This window comes from Halyomorpha halys, unplaced genomic scaffold, assembly GCF_000696795.3.
Source record: "Halyomorpha halys isolate HHAL.00 unplaced genomic scaffold, Hhal_1.1 Scaffold203.1, whole genome shotgun sequence".
Lineage (NCBI taxonomy): Eukaryota > Metazoa > Arthropoda > Insecta > Hemiptera > Pentatomidae > Halyomorpha > Halyomorpha halys.
Window position 1 is genome coordinate 55,687 of NW_027108332.1, and position 14,573 is coordinate 70,259.

Consider the following 14,573-nt stretch of genomic DNA (forward strand, 5'->3'; position numbering starts at 1 on the left):
CAAAAGGAAAAAAAAAAAAAAAGTAAAATAAAATAAAAAACTCTTAAAATATATACAAACAAAAGGATAGACAAATGAACATAATCAGACTATCAACTAATTTAAATTAATGTTTGAAGTACCACCTTTGGGTGGTTCCTTCCCAAGATTTTCAAGTGTATATGAAACATACTACATATTTACCTATTGTATTATTTTGTACAGTAGTAAATTACATTAAATAAATAATTTAAAAAATAAAATTGTTTAACAAATCCTAAATGCTATTTATTAGAACATCTCATACTGATAGCAAGGATAAAGTTCTTAGGATCATATACACTTGATAGTTAGTATCTGTGTTCATTTTTTTATCCTGCCTGGAGATAAGAAATTAAAAAACAATGATGCTACATTTTATTTATTTATAAAATTTTCCCTAAACATCCTCAAAAGATATATATCTCCGGATACTGCGTCACTCTCTTCTGCATCTATAATTTAATGTTATTTTTTTAAATGAGCATTTCTACAATTGTATATGAGGCATTTGCCATCAGAACTATCTCATTCTATTTTCGTAAATTTTACAGGAGAAACGAAAAACTTCTTATGTACACAGTTTTGAACCTAAATTATTGTTAAAAAAAAAAGTACGTGCTTAGCCTACTCTTATTATTACTCATGAAATTTCCCTAATTAGTTCGGAATGAGCTGGTTTTATTGCAAAAAGCTGTTTTTGTTCTTACAAACTAGCAAAAATTTCAAAATTTAAGGCAACAAACATAGTAAAATGTGGAAAAAGGATAAATATTTTTATTTTTTATGAAATCAGAAATTTATTTACAAAAAGGAACTCAAGAATGCCGAAAATAATGTAAATAGTCATTGGTAACAAAGAGCAGGACGAATATTACAATTTTTTACATAACAGCGTTTTCTTTTCTTGCTGGATTTGATGCAGATGGTAAATCTTCTTGCCTCATATCAGATGGAATGAGCTGGATCTGAGATATGCCTCTTAGTGTTTTTTGTTTTTTTTCGTTCCCTAACTCCTTTCTAAAACAGAAAACAAACATGAATTAATAAAAGTGCATTACATGAAAGAACATAATTCGAAGTGAATACTACCTTTTTCTACAAGGGTATTTGAAGTTCCTGATGAAATACTTAAATCTAAGTTGAGATGATCGTTCTGTGAAAAACCCTACGGAAAATAAATAGTTGTAAACTATTTTTGTTTCTCCTTTGACCGCAACCCTGACCATCTTCCTATTTATAATAATAATATAATATTTATAATACATAAAGAATTATTAAAAACTATGTATAATTACTAGTCAAAATTGATGAGTCTGCTAAATATAGGTAGGGGGAATACAAAATACAAAAAACCTCTTTGGCGTGTACATAACACTTTTATTTCTGTCCTATATAGTTTTGCTCTTTTCAGTATCGAATTGTATATGCATATAATATGGCAGTATCGATCTCTTTTCCGGTTCTCAGGAGCGATTGATTTTGACGAGTAAGGTATCAAAAGAAAGGAAATTTCATTCACACAGGTAAGGTGGCAGATCGAGTTTTAAAAATTAACGTTAAAAAAAATTCATTTTTCATCCGGAGCTCTATATCTTTAAAACTACCAACTATATAACCAAAATATGAGCCCTAATAGAGCTATTTAAGTTTTATAGTTCCCGAGATATATCCTTTTAAAAAGCAACAATCATTAAGGATTTACTGAAAAATCAGAAGCTAGTAAATTTATTTTGAGAAATCTGTATCTAAAAAATTATTCAACGTACAGATGTCTATTAGCACTCAAATTAAAGCTAGCTTAATTTACTATCATGTAGTTTATCTTCGTAGGAGTAGTAGTTTTTATGATATTTGCAAAAATAAATTGATTTATAGTCGTTTGGACAAAATTTCATGAGCAAAATTCATATTCATATGCGAATATCATAGAAACTACTACTCCTACGAAGATACTTGCCATTAACTACTTTATAGTAAGTTAAATTACTTTTAAGTGCTGGCAGACATATGTGCATTTTATTGTTCCTGAGATACATTCCTTCAAAAATCAAACCTTTTATCCAAACAACTAGAAATTAACATTTTGTGAATTTTTATTGTCAAATATCATAAAAAAATACTACTCCTATGAAGATAAACGTCATAAACTACTTTATAGTACATTTAACTAGCTTTAATTTTAGTACTAATATGCATCTGGACGTCGAATGGTTTCTTAGGTTTTCTAGTATTGTTGGTAGTTTTAAAGATATAGAGCTCCGAATGAAAAATTAATTTTTTTGAACGTTTTGAAACAGTCGCCATTTTTTATTTCCCTTATCTGTACTTGGCAGACTCATCAACTTTCACCAGTACTTTATCAGATTTATTAAAGATTATATTCTTATTCTATTTCAAAATTATGTCCCCTTAGGTTTTCTGGCATTGTTGGTAGTTTTAAAGATATAGAGCTTCGAATGAAAAATTAATTTTTTCAACAGATAAGAAGATGGTCAGGGTTGCGGTCAAAAAAAGAAGAAAAAATAGTTTTAAACTATTTGTTCTTCTTTTTTTTGACCGCAACCCTGACCATCATCAAATAGTTAAATCTTTACGGTCAACTATATATACATATATATAATTTTTTCATCGTTTCGAAACAGTCACCATTTTTTATTCCCTTACCTATACTTGGCAGACTCATCCACTTTGACTAGTACTTTATTAGATTTATTAAAGATTATATTCTTACTCTATTTCGAATTATGCCCCATTAGGTTTTCTAGTGTTGTTGGTAGTTTTAAAGAGATAGAGCTCCGAATGAAAAATTAATTTTTTTAACGTTTTAAAACAATCGCCATTTTGTATTCCTCTTACCTATACTTGGCAGACTCATCAATTTTGACTAGTAATTATACATTGTTTTTATTAAAGTAATAAAAAATTGGGGCGAAATAACTGCCTTTTTTCCTCTCTTGGGCTCTTGTACCAGAAGCAAGTCAAACAAATAAATACGTTTTTAATATAATTTTGCTTTCTCACTAGTCTGTCCCATAAATTTATATATAGGGTGAATCTCAAATTTTAAATATATTACAAGATTTAATATATATATATATATATAAGAACTACAATGAAGTTAGATCAATGGACTTGATTTAAAAATGATCAAAAATATTTAATGATAGATTTTATTATTATATAATTGGATTCCACTTATAAGGAATGAATTTAAGGTTTTGTATTACATTTAAGGTGTATTATGGATATTTTCTTTATATATAAGATCTTATATATTTTTCTGTTGTTGTATTTTTTCTTTTCCTAATATCTTCACATCGTCAAAACTGATTTCATGGCTTTTAAATTCATTAGTGATGAGGAAGTTACGTCACGTGATGAGGATTTGAGTCTATGAACAGTTTGCCTGTATTTAAGTTTTTGCTCTTTTTAGATTTTTTCAGGAACGGGCTAAGCTCTACAAAAATTTTTAGATCGATTATATTTTTCAGTGAGACCGAACTTTCTATCGCTAACAGATAAAAAAAAAAACAGTAATGGAAATGTGTCCCTGTTTCACTTTTTTGTTATTCAAAATCAACTTCCTCGATTCAAGAATAAATAGGAAGATGAAAACATTATCCAGGTAACTGTTGACATTACGGAAGGCTCAGCTCGGAAATAGTTGTGATGAAAGATGGAGAGATCGGCAACGAGCGTAAAGAACGAATGCATTATTCACGCTTCTCTTCCCCCTCTACTTCAGGCTCCTCTTTTTAGTCCTGTGTTTTGTTTACAGATTCATTTTTTAAGCCTATTAATAAAGAAAAAGCTTTAAGAAAATGTTTACTAGGAGTCAAAGGATCAAAACGGGGGGAGGGGAGGGGAGGGCCAATCCAAAGGCGAATGAACCAAAATTTTAAAAAAATTGTTGCAGTGCTGTATTAGTTATTAAAATTAGTATTTGCTTGAAAAAAAAAACATTTTTTTATTAAATTAATATTTTTTTTCATTTCTAAGATTATAGTTAGAATTAAAATTTATATCTCTGATCCAGTCCAGTAAGAAATATACAGCGGAACCTCGATATAACGAGTCCCTAGAGGAATTGAAAAAATATCATATCTTGGGATTCTTTTATTGAGGTTCACTATAACGAGTTTTGAATTCCCGAAACTTTTTGATATTGATATTCAATATAATGAGTTTTGGATTCCCGAAATTTTCATTATTGAGGTTCACTATATCCAGACTTTTATGGCCGATATTCTTTAAATTGCGGTTCACCATATCGAGGTTTAGATAGCCAAATTTCGTTAATAAGTTCAGTATATCGTGGTTTAAATGGCCGAGATACTTTATTTTGAGATCTACTATAACTAGCTTTTGATTCTACATTTTTTTAATATTGTGGTCCACTATATCTAGACTTTTATGGCTGAAATTCGTTAAATTGAGGTTCAATATATCGAAGTTTAGATTCTCGAAATTCGTTATATTGAGAGTTTCCATATTGAGGTTTAGTTGGCTGAAATTCGTTATATTGATGCTCAGTACATCGAGGTTTAAAAGGTCGAAATTCTTTACATTGATATTCACTATAACGAGTTTTGGATTTCCGAAATTTTTAATATTGACCTTTAATACTTATATCCACACTGTTATGGCCAAAATTTTCTTCGGTTTACCATATCGAAGTTTAGATTGCCGAAATTCGTTGTATTCAGGTTCACAAACTCATTTATTTTCTCTAGATAACAAATTGTATTGAATCCGACAACGATTAATATTTGAGGTATGAGAAATAATATACATAGAAAAATAATGGTACTAACCTTATTCTTTAAATCCCTGTACATTAGTAACACACTGAAATTACATATTGAAACATTTATTTTGTAGCGGTCCATTGGAGTACCTCTGTATCACGCCACTGGCGGAATTTCTTTATATACATTTTATATTCTTATTCTATTAGGTTAGAGTCAGTTATTATTGCTTGTTTATTTTTCATTTTCACTTACCTATATGTGGAATATGTAATATGGCGAAGCATTGTGATCGTGCAAAATTTCGAATTTGCATTTTTGACGAGAATACACCTTTTGAGGTATTATAACCAAGTTTTTCGAAACGGTTTGTGTGTGAACGAACTCAAAAACGAAAAGTCATGCGAAACAGAAATTTCATATTTAAGGCGGGTATTGGACTGGGATGTTACAACTTTATCCATGTAGTGTACTGGATCCAAGTGTCACTTTAAAGAATCGATTTTTCTCATTTTTTCGATTATCTCAAAAACGACTCTAACAACTTTAATTAAACTCGGTACATAAATGTAAAGGATATTTTATATCAGCTAGATCTTATTCTCATTAAAATAGTTAAACAGGACATAAAATCAGAATTAAAAAAAAAAAAAACCTACCTCTAACATATATTTAATTTTTTTTTAAAATAATTAATCATTTTTCATTGCTACCATTAATAAAAAATACGTAAATATGAACTATGAAAAAAATTAATATTTTACTAAAGAAGGAAAATAAATAAATAGAGACTGGAAAATCGAAGACAAGAGGAAGGCTTTGTCATATTTTATTAAACTGTTGTATTCTTGGCAGGAACAAATTTGACATTCGTTATTCGTACCTCGAAAAATACGAATTCTTACAATAACAGAGGAATTAAAATTTGTTGAAATTTTCGTCGCTGTGTGATCAGCGTTCAGCACCAGATTTTTCTGAGAGGATTTTGAATTCGTTATATCGAGGCTGGTTACCATGTTCTAGTCGTCATATAGAGGTATATTTTTCATTGAATTTTATGGCTAGCTCAAGTAGAGACGCGGGGGCTGCGCTGGGATCACGAGGGCGCTGCTTTACCCCTCATACGTGGGGGATAAAGTGAGCTCAAGGATCCTTAGGTCGAGATTGTAAATATTGTATATAAATTATTTTACCTAGTTTTATTATTTCTATTTTATTTCTTTATTTTTCTGTTTATATACATATAGATATTTCATTTTTATATATTTTTTATTTTATATTTGTTTACTTTTTTTCACGGAACGGCCTTAGACACCACGTGAATATCATTACTTTTGGCTTCTCTCTTGTTTTTGTTTTTCCGTTCCTTCTATTTAACCCTCGTTATCTCTACGTTCCATGTTTTCTTTCTTCTGTCCACGTGACCCCCTTTTTCGAATCTCTCTTCCCACAAGAACCTTGATTTCCTTCAGTCTTTTCCTTTATCTTTCTCCGTCCAGACAAATCCTGGTCCGTAATTCCTAGTCTTTTCTTTTCTTCCTTCATCTGCCTAATGTATCCTCCTGAGCTTTTGTATCGGATTTTTTGGAATATTTTTTTGTTTAGTCTTTCCGGGGCCATTCGTACCATAAGTCCGTGGAATTGTAGTCTCCTGATACTTATTTCTGTTTCTAGGTTCTTTATGTCTTTGTTGATTTCTTTGTTGGGTCTTAGCCTGTATACTTCTTGTGTCTTTTGGGGGCCGTAGATTCTTCTTAGGATTCTTAGTTGTTCTTCCAGACTGGCGAGGCATGTGGTTTTCATCCCGTATAGTATTACTGGTATACTTATTTTGCTTATTTTATTGTTTTGTATGGAAGTGTACAATTACCATTTTTATTCATTGACTGCCCAAGTTTGTGTCAGATTGTAATATTGTAATATTATTAATAAGTAAAGTAATTGTTATTAAGAAAAAGCTAAAGTAGAATTCGTTCCATCGAGGTTCCACCTAACTACGCAATGTTAAAAAATAAACGAAATTTCAAATAATACCCGATGATTCCTTTTCTAGTGAGTGGAATAATCTCTATTCTCGCTGCAATCATTCACCTTCCAGAACCGATCCGTTCATTAAAACTGAGATCAGTTGCCATTCATCCACTCACAGAAAGAAAAAAAATAGATCCGTATCTCGACCGTTTCAATTCCATTCTATTCGAGGATTAGATGAATGGTGCCTACTGTCCTCCTTCCCCCTGGAGTGTCTATCTCTGGAATTTGTAATCTCAAGTTTAATTAGCCATTCAAACATCGGCTCAGAATAGTTTGTTGGTATAACTCATTATTAAAACTTTGGCACTAGGATTAATGTTGTTTTGATTAATTAATTTCTTGAAGATGATATTTCATATGAAAGCGTATGTATTATTTGTAAATTCAATGTATCAGAATATGCTTGTGCTTTATGTTCTGATACATATGTCCAACTACAAAAAACCTAAGTGTAATAAACAATATGTTTGATATAAATTAGTAGTTATCCCTGGTGAACCCCAACAGATTATATTTATTGTGCTTTAAATATTCCTGATGTAATATTAATTTATTCAATTTTAATCCTACTACCTTTGTTGGTAGAATAATAATTGAATTATTTCAAATATGAATCTGAAAAATCAATTCCATAAAAAGATAGAAAGGAAACAATCACCGTTAAATCAATCTACCTTATAAGTAATGTAAGAGACATTCGCACTGAAGGGAGGGGTAGTTTTGAGTTCGAGTTTCAACAACTGTAAAAGTACTCCAAGCAAGATGGAAAAAATTAGGGATACACCCTTAAGCACTTTAATTGGAATTCAATGGCCACCCAAACTGTAAATGTTTTACTTATGAAGAAAATAAATTAAAAAGAAAGAAGAAAAAAAAGTGTTTCTTTGGATAGTTTGTAGAGTTGAAAAAAAAAAGAGTTTTCACAAACACGTAATTAACACTAATATATTAATAATTAAAAAAAAATTAAATCTGTACCACTACAGGGTTAGGGGTGCAGTACATTGTAGGAAAGTACTGTAACCAAACCTACTGTTGCGCAAGGAGGTGATTTGGTCAGAATCGTGCTCGATCGCCTGATTTTCATCAAATTAAGGGTACCCACTTCAGGCTGAGTGGACCTCGGAGGGCTCCCGTACCTATAGGGTTGCCTCAAGGATACAATGAAACAGAAAATAATTATCTGCCACAGACAGATTCAAACCCGAGTCCTTGGAGTTAGTAACACAATGCTTTAAACAACATAATAAAAACATTTATTACTTCTTTAATTCTACAATTTATCTTTAGTTGACCATCATATTCTCAAGTTAAATATTTCATTGGAGTAATTTCCTCGGGTTGATTCTCCACATGTCTATATTAGGGGTATTCATGATCTTTGGTTTAACATGTTAAATGGAAAAACTCATGTTAAATCGAAAAAAATTGCCTTCTTTTACCGTGCTAAAACGAAATAACATTTAACATGGCTGAGAGTCTGTTACTTGGTCTGTTAAATGGAGAATGACGTCACACAATAGACCAGTTGAGATCGCCGCCATTTTTGTTGTGATAGCTCAGTTCTTTCGTGTGTTTGTGGTATTCATATCCCTGTTATTAAACCAGAATGGATAATTTTAATGATACATTTGAGAAAAAAAACAATGTAATTTCATTCTACTATCTGAAAATTTGTAAACGCTCGCCAGATAAAAATCTCACTATATGAACCATGTAATTATTCTTAGGGGACATATGTCCCAGAATAAAGTTATTTTTTCATTTCATTTCATTAGCTAAACTTTCACACAAATTCCACTTTTCACTCACTCTAGGCATGTTGTAATTAATTACTTAAATCGAAACTGAAGTAAACAATAACATGAGGGTCTGGAAGGAAGGTTATAAACATAAAGGCTTATACGACAAGTTGCTGAGAAAATCCGCTAGGGGCTCTTGTGCATTTAACGTTTAACATGACTTCAAATAGGGCTGCTCACAATCTTATAGTTATAACATTTGACATGGTAAAACATTTAACATTTAACACAACATCATGAATACCCCTATTGTACTATTGTTTAACTAATATCAATTTTACTGGTTTTATATATTTTAATACAGTTGTAAATATCAATAAATAAATTATAAAATAAGAACATTTCAAATCAAAGATTTTGATCCCGCCCTAGAAATTTTAGAAGAGAACAGGGCCATGATAGACAGTGTTTTAAAGAAACGTTATTGTCTGAAGAGCTTTTATAAAAATAAAAACTGCTCTGTGCATCGTAAAATTACGGATTTAAAATAACAAATTGTCGTGAATACTAACATTAACAAAAATCCCAGGAAAATGGAGGCAATGCACACATATTCATCTGTTGGCAGTTTTAAAACAATGAAAACTGAAAACAATCGTGTAGATGAGCACAAGGGCCCTTTGATTAGTGTCCAAAAACCGAGACGCTTGCACATGCGCGAAAGTTTCATTGTTTGCAAACGTATAGTGGTACCTTGAAGTATTTGAACGAAATCATTTCAAAAATATGCTATCTATCGTTTGACCAAGCTACTGAGCCTTTCTACGCCCAAAAACTGTTTTTTGTAATGTTGCTCATATCTATTCTATACCATTTTTTAGAAATTTGCACAATAAAAAATCAATCTATTTTTTATTTATTTATTTTTTTACAGGGGCCTGATCTGCTTATTTTTTTCTTTTTTTTCAGAGACTTAATCCGTAATGGTGTATCGAAAGGTATTGGAGAAGGTATGGTTTTATGACAACATTTCATGAGAATTTTACTTCTCAATTTCGCTTAATTTCGGTAGATTTAGACAATGAAAAAATATATACATATATTTTATAAATCTTCAAAAACGTGCGATTTCATCATTTTTTCTCTATAAAATTTAAAAAGGAATGGAATCATTTTAATTTATTTATTTTTTTTACACAGTCTTGGTCAAGATCGAGACCCCCCCCATTGGGCTTAAAGCTCAAGTGAGTTAGTGACATAGTAGTCATAATCATTTTCACATTTAAAATATGAAATAAAAATTATTACAAAACATAAAAATGCTAATAAAATCAGTCTATTTGCATCACTTTACTTTATTCAAACTCTCAGGTCAAATGAAGTTATATTACGTCCAAATTAAAACAGATTTGAATCATCCTAGATTTTCTAATATTTGCCCTTTGATTAACAATACAACCTGTTAGAGGAATAAATTTTAAAATATTTGCTTTTTGTGAAAATCGAAATAAAAATTTTAAATTAGGTTTTGAAAAACGTTAACCTATATAGCACTGCATATTATATGAAAGGGAATAGAACATACTGTAAAATGACACCTATTCCATATCTCCAGCTAGATTTAGGAAGCTTCTCCAGCAATTCCAAATTTTGTCGTTCTCTGTTTTTGAGTACTGTGATTCCAAAACGAGTGAGCCATTTTATATCGGTGATCCCTTTTCCGGCTCTTAGGAGCGATAGATTTTGATGAATGTGTTATTAAAAGAAAGAGAATTTCATGGAAAAGTAATGAATCTTTATTTCTTACTGGAACTTCGATAAAAGTTATTTAAAAAAGTGAGAGATTTCAAAACTCTCAACCTAGTTAAGTCGGAGGTTCGACACGGAAAATATTGGGTTTTAAAGATTTTGACGCAGACATCAATACCCATGTACGTTCCAGCGGTACGTATATTGGACCCTGCGTTTTGAAGCACAAAAATGAAGAATTTGCGCACGAACTAGGTTCGGGGCAAATCTCATTCTAAGCTTAGCTTCGATGGTTGCCATAGGTTACTTACGTGGTTGCCATAGGTTACTCACGTGACGATTTAGCGAACGACTCAGCCGATTTTTATTTTTTGATGGACCAAATTATGCAACTAGATACCGTGAATATTTTGAAACAAGTCGAACCTGAAAATGATTGTTTCGAAACTGTCTAGTCTATTGATCTTTTCTTATAAAACAATATTTGAGCTAATGATTTAACCAATTCATAGGTTTTATTCCTCAAATTACACAGTGACGTTTAGAATGTTTATAATAATTTGAGCTCAAAATATTGAAACAATCGTTCAGTCTGTCCGTATCTGAATTCATATCTTTTTTTTTTAGCAAACATTTAGAAGAGATATTTTCCAGTGGGGCACGTAATTACTTACTATGTAAATTGTTTCTTAAAAATAATCATTATATAGTATGCAGCTTTACCAATTGCTGTCGTTGAATAGACTTTCTTGATAATATTGTTTATTTGGAAAAGCATGATATCACTTACAGTTCGAAAGAGGGAAAGGAGACGTATCTAATGCGAGAGCTCTCGCAGGATGAAACAAGTATTTTTTTAAAGGAAATTTCATTCATTATTACTAATTTAAATATTTTATTTAATATATATATTTTTTTTATTTAATGTATATATTTTTTTATATATTATAAGTCTATTTTAGTAATTTTTAATTATTTTCGGTGTGAACAATGATACTTTCAGGATACAGGATCTAAAATCACGTCATTTTTTTTTACACAACGAGAGGTGGATCTCAGTTCATTCTGAAATAGATATCAACATAATATGGACATACCATATTTTTGAAAGTGTAGGAGGCTGGAAGGATTTTGGGGGAGAAAAGACCTTGCCACTTGAAAGCCACCTTTGAATGGTTTTAATTATGACATATCCACATTGTTTGAAAAGATTTTTTTCTAGTTTACTATGCTTCAATTTAGAATCACTTTACTTCAATAGGTTTTCAGTCATTGCTTCCTATTCAACAAAAAACTGTCAATTTTCTCCTTTTCTATAGAGGTTTAGACCATTGTCTATATGGACTTGTTTGTTGCTTTTTAGGTCTACTTTGACCTTAAATATATAAAATACTAAAGTGGGGGTATAAAAAGTGTCGGACGTTACACTAGGTTGGGATGAGGTGGCCGGGAGTCGTGTCATTACGATTCCTTGTGAATGGTAAGCTCCATCTGATGAATATGTATTGCAAGGCTGTTTACCTCTGTTCGCCCCCCCCCCTCCTACCTATCAGTGGCCTATTTCCACAATTTTATATTGTTATAGCAAGCGTTTAACAATATATTGAAATAATATAATATTATTTTCATTATATGTACTATTATATTATAATATTGTTATAGCAAACATATTCCCATTTCAGCAGCACATGATCAATTTAAAAGATTTATTACACACATTACTAACTTATTCATTGATTAAAAATATTTATATAAATAAATTATAAAACTTAAGGGAAAGAATGTTTTCACTCTACCGAGTGGGTATATTTTGTAGATTAAAAAAGAAGTGGCCAGAACTACTATACTTTTAAAAGCTATGATTCTATGAACATAAGTCCACTTTCATTTTTTTTTTAAAGGGATCTTTCGGGACAGATTTGACTTTTGCATATATGTACAGTAATTTCACATCTCTTGCGTCTTGTTTTGAGAGAAGTTTCGTAAGGGCCACCATTTTGCCAATTTGTGTGGATTTAGTTGTCCCTGTTATAGCCTTTAGTGACTGATTTTACATGGTTGAGACCTTTTGGAGGTTTGAGGAAGCAGCAGTCCTCAGCTCGTGATTCCGTACTCCAAGGTGGGCCTTACATAGCTCATGTACTACGACCTTAACCTTTATAGTGTCGAGCGGAAAAGAGTTGCCAATGCGAAGATAACCAGCCGAATTTCACGATTTTACTAGGGTTTGGAAAAAGGCTCATAAAAACCAAACAAAAAACAATATTTACATAATTCAAAAATCAGTGTATTAAAGGCGAAATAGAGGATAAAACAATTATAAATTATTAAGTATTACAAATTTATTTTTAGATAAAGCTCTCTCTCAATGCGAACAGTAAAGCGCTATAAGGTGTGGGCCAGTATATCGGCTCTGGCACTTTTCGCTATTGCAGCGAAGGCAATACATTTACAGACAATTAAGGCAGACATTTACGTTCTTCGGCCTTAGGACGCGTAACTGTGTTCGCAAGGTCAGTTTGGCCTACTTAGTTCCATCCAGGTGCTGAAGAGATTCGAATTTATTTCAAGTTTGGCTTGTTGTCGCTACCTCCAAGGTTTGTCACTAATCGTTGTGTAGCGATAGCTAGATTGTTTGTGGAAAATGCTAAGTCCAGGGAGGTTGATGATTTCCAGACCCGGGAGTAAAATGAAGGAGAATAATCAAGTTTATTCAAAAGTTGAAGGAAGACTTCAGTGTGCCATGTTTAAACTTTCTCTTCTCACTGGTCTTGATCTCGATATCTCCACGAAGGAGAATGAGTATTGATCACTAGGCAGTCTGCCTCAGGAATGTCCATTACTTGAATAACAATTTTATCATTGAGGCAAACTATCCATGTGCAAATCTTGAGAAACCTGGTCCCTTGTTCCGCACGAGGAAAGGTGGAACTAAGGATAAGGTAAAGAATGATATGCATATGGTGATTGGGATGTGGGATGGGGAACATGTTTTTTAGGAACTGGGGAAAACGTAAAGAACTTAGAACAACTGTGACAACTAGTTGAAAACCAGGTATACTAGTCTGTATCACTTAATATAAGCGTACTATGTTTTATTATAGAAAACCGTTACACACCAACCCATTATGGTGAAAAAGTATAAAAAAGTTTGTAAGATAATGAAAGTTAGGTGGTGAAACAAATTTTAAAAAATGCATTATAATTTGCTGCAACATTCACTATTTGTGTTTCAAAGTTACAAAAATTAGTATAAATTGTTAAACTATAGTTTTACATCAAATATTAAGAAAATTATTAACCTTTTCCAGTTGGCTCATATATAGCAGAAATGGTAATAGTATTTCACTACTATACAATAATTAATTTTTAAAAAATTGAAAAGATTATTGGATAGAATATCAACCTATTCACAACTACCAGTTGAATTTGGAATTTTTAACGAATTATTTTAGGTTTTATAGGAAGTCCATAAACAATTTTCACAACCAATAAATTTTGTTCAAATATTTATCCTTTTTCCTAATAAATATATATTATCTCCAGTAAATGTCCATTGACTTTCTTTACTTCCTATTTCATTTAAAATAAATTATTCCATTCTCACTATAGGTAATCTCAAAAGAAATATGTTATATATTTAAAATAAATTATAACAAGAAATGAATTAATGAATTATCAATAAGTAAAAATGATTAAATGAAGTTATTTTTGGTTGTTCATTCACAGATATTTAAACATGAGTAAAGTAGGTGAATACACAACTTAAAAAAAAAAAAAAATAATTCCATAAAAAATAAAAGCAAATATTATTTACCTTTTTAAAGGGAATGGAAAATGTTTTATCAAACTTAGAAGATACCCTTCAAATATTTTATAATAATTAATGAAATTGAATCAAAATATTCACAGATCTATCCTCAAAATGTAAATGTAAATTTAACTTTGTAACAATAAAATAATTTAGGTATTATTACTTTTAATTTGTTAAGTTTCAAGTAGTTAATTTCAAATATTTACCATTTCAAATAGGTACCTTGGGCAAAAAAATCATTTGAATTATCACAACTGCTGACATCAGCATGTTACAGAATATTATTACATGAAATAAAGATACTATATTTATAATGAGGTGTAGATAGTTGACCGTAGATTAATGCTTGGAGAAGTTTGTCGGGGGGTGCAGTCAGCAAAGAACAACATAAATAAACAAAACCATATTTATTTATTTTATGCCGACGTTTCGACCTGAGTTTCAGGTCTTCATCAGGGCTATAGA